The sequence below is a fragment of the Pteropus vampyrus genome, unplaced genomic scaffold, assembly GCF_000151845.1.
Source record: "Pteropus vampyrus isolate Shadow unplaced genomic scaffold, Pvam_2.0 Scaffold58, whole genome shotgun sequence".
Classification (NCBI taxonomy): Eukaryota; Metazoa; Chordata; class Mammalia; order Chiroptera; family Pteropodidae; genus Pteropus; species Pteropus vampyrus.
In genome coordinates this window covers 2189890-2198488 of record NW_011888839.1, presented here as the reverse complement: position 1 = coordinate 2198488, position 8599 = coordinate 2189890, and positions in this window count along the sequence as shown.

Here is an 8599-nt window from a genome sequence, read left to right as displayed (position 1 = left end):
GGAACCATAACTCATCCATCTTTTCATACCCAGCATCTCACATAGTGCCTGACACACAGCGGGTGCCCGATGACATTGTGCATCACTCTTACTTACTATTTAATACTTCTCTAACTGCTCATGAGTATGTCTCCTAATTTGGTTAAAGCTTGTCAAGAGCATAAACTATACTCTATTATTCTGAAGATATTACATTTTTTGCCAATATTTAGCACATGTAGAATTCTTTTTAAAAAATTGAAAGCAGAGAACAACGTCATAGAGTGACATCAACACAATTCTCTGAAGAAGTACTGTGGTAGGGTGAATAATGGCACCCCAAAAATGTCAGTGTCCTGATGCCTGTAACCTATGAATGTTGCCTTATATGGCAAAAGGGACTTTTCAGAAGTGATTAAGTTAAGGATCTTGATTTGAGAGATAACCCAGTCTTTGTAAGAGGGGTGCAGGAGGAGTCAAAGTCAGAGGAAAAGGTGATAGATGATGGAAGCAGGGCGGGGAGTGCTGTTCTTTGACAAACGAGGAAGAGGACCTAAGCCAAGCAATACGGAAGGAAAATTTTTTCTTTCAGAATCCCATAAGCTACCAGGCTTTCCAACACCTTGAATTTAGCCCAATAAAATGATTTTGTACTTTTGACCTCCAGAACTCTAAGAGAATAAATTTGTGTTGTTTTAAGTCACTAAATTTGTGGCTTTGTTACAGCAGGATCATAGGAGAATGGTACAAGTACCACGAAGACGATTTCTGCAAAGTGAAAAAAGTAAAACATACAACCACATACTTGACAAACAGATCGAATAATAGAATTGGAAGGGACTTTGAAAAGTTATCCTTTCTGATCATCTGACCTGTGAGACAGATGGTGGGTGTTTGTCCATGATGTTTTTAAAGATCCCTAGGAACAACGACAACATTTTATTTTGTTTTACTTTTTCAGATTGGCAGGAGATAAAATTCTGCTTGCTTTTCATTCATTTGAAACACATATATGTGATTTATTTTTTGTCTTTTGCCCAAAGGAGAAAAAAGAGGCAAGCTATATGGCTAGCAGGTAGGCAACTTCACCTGCAATCTTTCTAATAGATTTGAACCTGGAGATGCAAATGGTAGCAACCAAGCAAAACAATCTAATAAACAGATGATTTGGGAAATGAACTATCTAGTTTTCTTTAAGCCAGTTCATGTCTGCTGTGGTCAAGCCCTGACCTCAACTCTACTTTTTAATTCCACAATTTGTGGCGTGCGTGCACACGCGCATAGTTCATCTGAACTAAGCTTACCCTTGGCTTATAAAACATGTGAATTGAAAAGCTGTTCTCAAAATGAGCTCCCTCCTGGAGGATTTCCCAAAGCTCAGCCTGCTTTAATTACTTAACCAAGAAGTTTTCAATGAACTGTTTTGAACCTGGCATTCACAATACACTTGCCTTGTACTGAGCCATAGCTTTATGACAGGAAGCTTTGTTAGCTGGACCACCCGGGGAATGCAGCTTGCATAGTATATGGCTGCCTGTCGACTTAAGAATGTGGGCTCCTCTGGACATGCCACACCTGTGTTCCCTTAGCTGCCCCCAGCTCCTGTTCATTTCCCATGTAATTCAAGGTGTTGAACTTAATCCATAGAGCTTTGCATCAATAGCCTCATTTACGAGTCCTTCTCAGACCCTGGCTATGCTCGAAACCTCTTCCATATAGTTTAAAGGTGCTCAAATGCTGTGTAGATTATGCATTCAAATGATATCTGAGATATGATGGAACTGTGTTTATGCAACAGACCCAAAATAGTTTGAGAGTGAAGTCCAAGGTTCCCTAAATAGCCCATTTTAGTTTTGACTGAATTTACCATCTTCACTCTCAAACTAAAAGTGTTATTTAAGTTAAAAGAACCAAACTGATTTGAATGCAATGTCTCTTCCTGATAGAGATTCCTATAATTTCTACTCATTTAGTTAGTGTTTCAAACAAATCAATAGTCTTAGCTTGCCTCCCTGCACTGCATTCCTTTTTCTGGCAATATATCATTTTTTTTGGTTTAGAATCTACTCTTTCCCTAATTTTGTGGTAGAATCCCAAGGGTAGAGAACATTAGTCAGATTAAAATGTTATTCCTTTGGTCACAGTAATTGGTTCAGCGATGAATGTGTGATCTAAGATGCACTAATCAGAGCAAATTTTGGACTTTTGCCGGGAATTCTGGGACAGAGACGTTTGCTCCTTTTAATAGATTTAAACCTAGATGAATGTAATCTTCAACCTGCTGTCAGTCATTTGCAACCGTGTGTTATCTAAGAATGGAGCCAACACTGAGAAATGAAGTCTAGACCTAGAGGACAAAAATCTAGTTTCTGGTAACATCGTTCTGGTGAATCTCGAATTGAGTCTTTCCTGTATGGTTTGGTTACATAAGCCACTGAACACTCTTTTTGCTTTAGTGCTTTTGAGTCGAGTTTTTGTTATTTGCAACTGAAATAGTAATAATTGTTATAATGATAACACTATGATGATACTGAAAGTTCAGATATTGTTCAAATAAGATGGTTTAATGTTCTCTATGAAATCTTATACTTTATATGTCCTTGTATTGCTTGAGTACCACACCCTTGAATTTAAGCACTTTCTAAGACTCTCTCAGAAATCAGGGAGGTGGGACCTTGGTCAGTGTCAACATACCTAAAAACATAAAAGCCACTTATTTGTTCCTGAAAACCTTTTTTATTCATATGTAAATTCATAGTTGGCCTCTGTGTGAAAATAATTAAAATATTAGATCTTGCTTGTTTAATTAAGCAGATCCCATTTCTTCATCAGGTATATTGGATATTAAATTATTAGATACAGTCCTACTGCAAAATTCAAGTTAGAAAAAAAGTAAATATACATTTCTTTTTCTCTATGGGAATTCTTGTCAGGATTAACATGTAATATTTAGACAAATGGCGAGTTTTTAGAATGAAGTGTCTTAATTATTTTTTCCTCCAGAATATTAGATTAGCTTTTAGCAACAGCAATATGACCTGAAAAATTTGGTATTTTCCTTGTAAGGATATGAAATTTTAACTTTTAAATTTATCTTTGAGAGGTTTATTTTGCCTCCCTTTCAAAGGTGAATAACAATGATCCTTTCAAACAAATTTAGAATATTGTTACAATATTATTTTATTAAAACAGCTATGATTTCTCAGATTAATATTTTTCTAGTAGATAGAATGATCAAATGACTGAGAACAAATAATAGCTTAGTTTTGCTGTGATAAAAATTGCTTTTAGATATTGATTGATGTATCATTTTGTTAACAAATTCTAAAAACGAAAACAATGAGAAAATTTTTATTTAAAATTTTATTTCCTGCCCCTACACAGCTTCCTTGTCTTTTTTTGTTGTTGTTCTCCAGCTTGATACTTTTTTATGCTCTTTCTATTCTATTAATTTATTAATTTGGAACGTTTGAAACTAGAAATTTTTATAGGTAAAAAATGATTGAAATTTTCAGTAATTTCATTGAGTTCAGCCTAATTTACTTTTTCAAGGAAATTTCCTAGTTTTTAATTTCAACTTCCAAGTTCTTCTTCCTGCCATAATTTTTATAAATGAATTTTATTTTTATATGTATCCCAATAAGACTCTTTTTCAAGGACTAAACCAAACCAAACCAAACCAAACCAAACCAAACCAAACCAAATCAAACTCAACCAAAAACACCCAACAGGTTAGTTGTCTAAACTAAGATATACCAACTGAACTGTTATGGGTTGAACTGCGCTCTACCTCACTTCCCTCGTCACCCCCAAGGAAAAAAAAGATATGTTGAAGTCCTAACCTCTAGAACTTCAGGATGTGAATCTGGAAATAGGTTCTTTACAGTGGGCATCATTAAGGTGGGCCCTAATCCAATATGACTGGTGTCCTTATGAAAAGGGGAAATTTAGACATGGTTAAGCACAGAGGGAAGACTATGTGAAGACATGTAGGGAGAAGATGGTCATGTGACTGGAATAATGCATCCATAAGCCAAAAAATGCCAAGGACTGCTGGCAAACTCCAGAAGCGAGAAGCAAGGAAAGATTCTCAGAGCTGTCAGAAAGAGCATGGTACAGAGGTCACCTTGATTTCAATTTCCAGAATTGCAAGAGAATACATTTCTGTGGTTTTAAGCCACCTAGTTTTTGGTACATTGTTATGGAGGCCCAGAAGCTACTGGCACATGAATTTTGCAATGGTTTACCAGTTCTCAGATGAAAACCTGATATTAAGTAATGACTCTTTTCTGCCTCCAGAAATTGGAGGAGAAATAGGTTAATAAGGACATCCCTTTTGTCCAGTCCCATAAGAAAATTTATTTGCAATGTTATTTGAAGGAATATGGAGTAGAGTTCTAACAACTATTCTTTTTTGGAACCTCTATTCACAGTTACATGTGTCCTATAAAAAAATACAAGACTGGTTTCATGAGACCAATTTTAGCCCAATACATATTTAAATGGTTCTCAGTGTATAAGAAAGGTTTTAGTAATTTAAAAAAAAAAATCATTTTAAAGAATCCCTCACTAAAACCTTAATTACTAAAGGATTTAGTAATTTAAAAAAAAAATCATTTTAAAGAATCCCTGAGAAAAATCACAGTGCATATAGAGCTTAATTTTATAGTTGTAGAAAAGTATCAAACTTAAGGTTTTAGGAAAAATTAAGAGAAGTTACATAACTATACTAATGGTTGAAATTTTCATATTAAACAAATGTCTATGACTACTCAAATTACACATGCCTAGTCAAAATCTCAGTAAGAAGTAATTTTAGATGGGTTCAAAATAATAAATACTATGGCATTTTAAATGGGGATTGGCTTATTTTCCAGATCAAGATGACTAAGATTCGCATGTATGTCACTTTTTTCTCTCTTCTGACCTGTAGTGTAACTCTAAAGAAGACAATAATATGGGTTCAGAGACAAAATAGTGCCTCTTCCTTCTTTTCCTTCACTCTTTCCTTTAAAGCATTTACATTATTTTTTGTTGATACTAATGTTAACATTTTGGCATCCTTCCCAAGTTTATTGCAAAACTATATCAATAAAAATTTAGATTAAAATATAGTCTGGGGGCCAGATAATAATGGCAAATTCCTTTAAAAATCAATATAAGGAGTATAGGACAGACAAGTGACTAAAATTCTAGAATTGGAACTCTGACTTTAACAAAGCATAACTGATATTTCTCTCTGCTGTGGGTTTGACAAAGACTTACCAAACCCAAGACAAACTTATTTATGGAGAAACTTGCCTTTCTATACTTGTATTTTTGTTGATAACTTATTTAAACCTATTCGGTATTTTCTTTGCACATTTACACTGATTTGCTAAAAGTTATCTACTGACAAAAAAGTACAGCTAAAATGCAAAATTCTCAAGTCATGGGACTTGTTCAGAATCAACTTTTACTTTCTTTCAAGATTTTGTACAAGTGTCATTAGAGTAGACATAAATTTAACTTATTAATTCTAAAGAAATAGGGTTATACATTGTAAAATACATAGAAAAAAGTGGTATTAATATAATACCACTATAATCTTTATATTCTTTTTTTTCGTATTTGATCTGATTATATTTTTCTTTGAAAAGAAATCCCAAGGGCCAAGTACATTTGTAGAATGAATGAAGGAAACTTGTATATGTGAAAAGTCAATTACTTTAAAAATTGTCACCTATTCTACCCTGGTTTGTAAGTAAAAAATGTTATCAATTATTAAAAAATAGTAATACTCTTAAGATATATACTTCTGCTACAAAGAAATTAAGGATTAATATTTCACTCAGCATATTTAAACATTGTGGAAATCCATGAGAAAAAACACAGTGGAAAGTTATTTAAAAATGTATATAAGGTTAAACAGTCATTAGCAAGGAATTAAGAGTAAAGAAGATGATAAAAAGAAAACGTTTGCATGGTTTCATTATCTTGGTATTGTTCACCTATTTTGTAAACTTTCATGATTACTTTCAGTATCTCAGGCCAGTTCTTCAGTCATTTTCCTTCATTATCATTTAGCCCCTGATTCCATGTGCTAAGATAGTAATAAGAGATTAAGCTCAATGCATATCAGAAAGTATAGTAATTTAAAATGCATTCCAAAATCAATTAGAAACTAATTTGTGTTATCAGTAGATGTAGGAACATAATTACAGAAAGTTGAGAATTGACTGTGCACATGTGCTCATAGACTTGTGTTTTTGTACCTGTCGATATCATTCTGTGAAAGGAGGAAAAAGTTCTCAAATTATGTGGCTGCTTCTGCTTTATTTTCTGGTTGAATAGTCAACTGACATCATAGAGGGGAGACGATAGTATTTAATGAAGTTTAGGCCTGTTAGCTAAAGTGCAGTTCAGCATTCACTCTGTTGATGCTATGACCCACCTTCAGAACCCCAGTCATGAGCTGACCTTGTTATTTTCACCTGCATGTCTCCACCTATATTGAGCTTAAAATGTGAGTATCAATCGAATGGAAATATAGATTTTTCTATTTCTGTGTTTCCTTTCTCCTCTCTCTTTTCCTCCTCCTCCTCCTCTTCTTTTGGTTTCTTTTCTGTGTACATGTGCATTGTAATTCTCTTTGGATTATCCATGCCCCATCCTGGACCTTGACAATGCCTGAGGAAATTCTAAATCATTAGAACATAAGGAGTGTAAGTGGCTGCCTTTTCTTTCTGGGCTGCTTGCCTTCTGACAAAGCAAGGAAACCTTCTTTATCTGAAGGATTGCTCATCCTTCTTTGAATTGACTTGCAGATGTACTTTTATCTAGAAATTCATGTAAGGTGTATGGGTATCTGACTCTTTGACACCCCTAAGTCAGATGAATGGCCTTGTTTCACTTACTTTCACTTTGATATATATATTTTTGAAAGCTTTCTCCCTTTCCTTCCTCTTTAAAATTGGTTGTGTCAAACATGCCCCGACTGCTTTAGCATTGCCTATCTGTCTGGTGAAGGAGTGCTGGGAAATTTACATTTAAACAGCACCTCCAAGAGTTTTTAATGATGTGGTGCTGAAAGGCAGCTGGCTCAAGTCCAAGTCTGGGGTTTCACTACTCAGGCAGGAAGGTCAGTTTAGTCCTAAGGGAAATGGAAAAAAAAAAAAAATACTATACTTTATATCCTGCAAGAGAAAAATTACAAATTCAGATGTAATATTTAAAATACTTCCTTCTTAATTTCAAAGTAACTGCTTTTAGCAGCCAGTGAACTCCCAATGGTTAAAACTATTAGCTTAAGACATTTTGCTTTCTTTTAGATAAAAAACTCTAAGTGGCCTACTTTCATTTTCGTCTGGTTGAATAGTTTGTGGTTGTAATATTAAAAATAACCTTTTAAATGATCTTGGTAAGGGGGTAAGAGTAAAAAGCAAAACCACCAAACCTCAATTTTTTAAAACCATTTTTCCCAAAGACCTCTGTCTAATAGTTCCGATAAGGACACAAAAATTTATATCAATTATGTTTCTTGTAGTCTCAGAAGTAACAGCCAAAAAAAAAAAAATGAAGGTAAGTTTTGTATTACTTCTTAGATTAGCTATTCATCGTGTTTTTCACGGATTTTAAAAACATAGTTATGCCTATTTGATGTGGAAAGAACACGGGATGTGACTTAACAGCTCAGAAGGAAAATCTTAGTGGCATAGGACCACATGTCAACTGACAAGGGGCTTACTTATAGATAATGTGTGTTCTCTAGTCTCAAAACTCCCCTGGTACGATTAACTGTCCAGTTGGGAGGTGAAGGCTAGGACAGACAGATTAATACAACATCTTTTCTTCACAACTAAGTTATTTGTTAAATAAAATCATGGGAATGTTAATGCCATAAAAGAAGTTAGATAGCATCACCATGGTGTTATCACTTGTTATCCTTGAACTTTAGAGACTCAATGATCTTCAAATAAGTAGTATTTAAACAAACTCCTTTTCAAATGAAATGAAGGATTGGAGAGTTTATTTTATAACCACCACAAACATAAGTAAATGGTATAAAAATTCTGCTTTCTTGACTTAATTTTGATAGCAATCAAATGTGCTGAGTAAGCCTCCAACTCCTAAATTTAAACACTGCTTTTTCTGTTTTCCACGGCTTAATCTATTGGGAAAAAAAAAAAAAAATGATTGCTATTGCTTTTGGATTTTTGAGCGTAAACCACATTGTTAAATGCATACTGAAGAAAGCTGGTTAAGGCACATCGATCATCTCGGAAACTGATCGAGGACAGTCTGTAAGTTATGTTGAGGTTTAAAGAGCTACCCCCATGCCATCACACCAGTGCAAAACGCAACTGGAAACTTTTTATAACTCTCTGTTCAAAGAGTCACTGCATGAACAAAAAAGCTACAATCTGCTTTGTGATATACTGAAATATTTTGTTATCTCTGCTAGGTTTCTCTAAGAAGAGAATTTTATGAAGTCCGAGTCACTCTGAGGGGTACTCATTAAAATGTGATTTTTTTTTAATCTGTATAGATTTCTGTACAGTGATGTTGCTAATTCTGCTTTTGGCTTATAGACCCCTTTGAGAATCAGTAAAAGCTATAAATTCTAGAAAAAATGCGTACA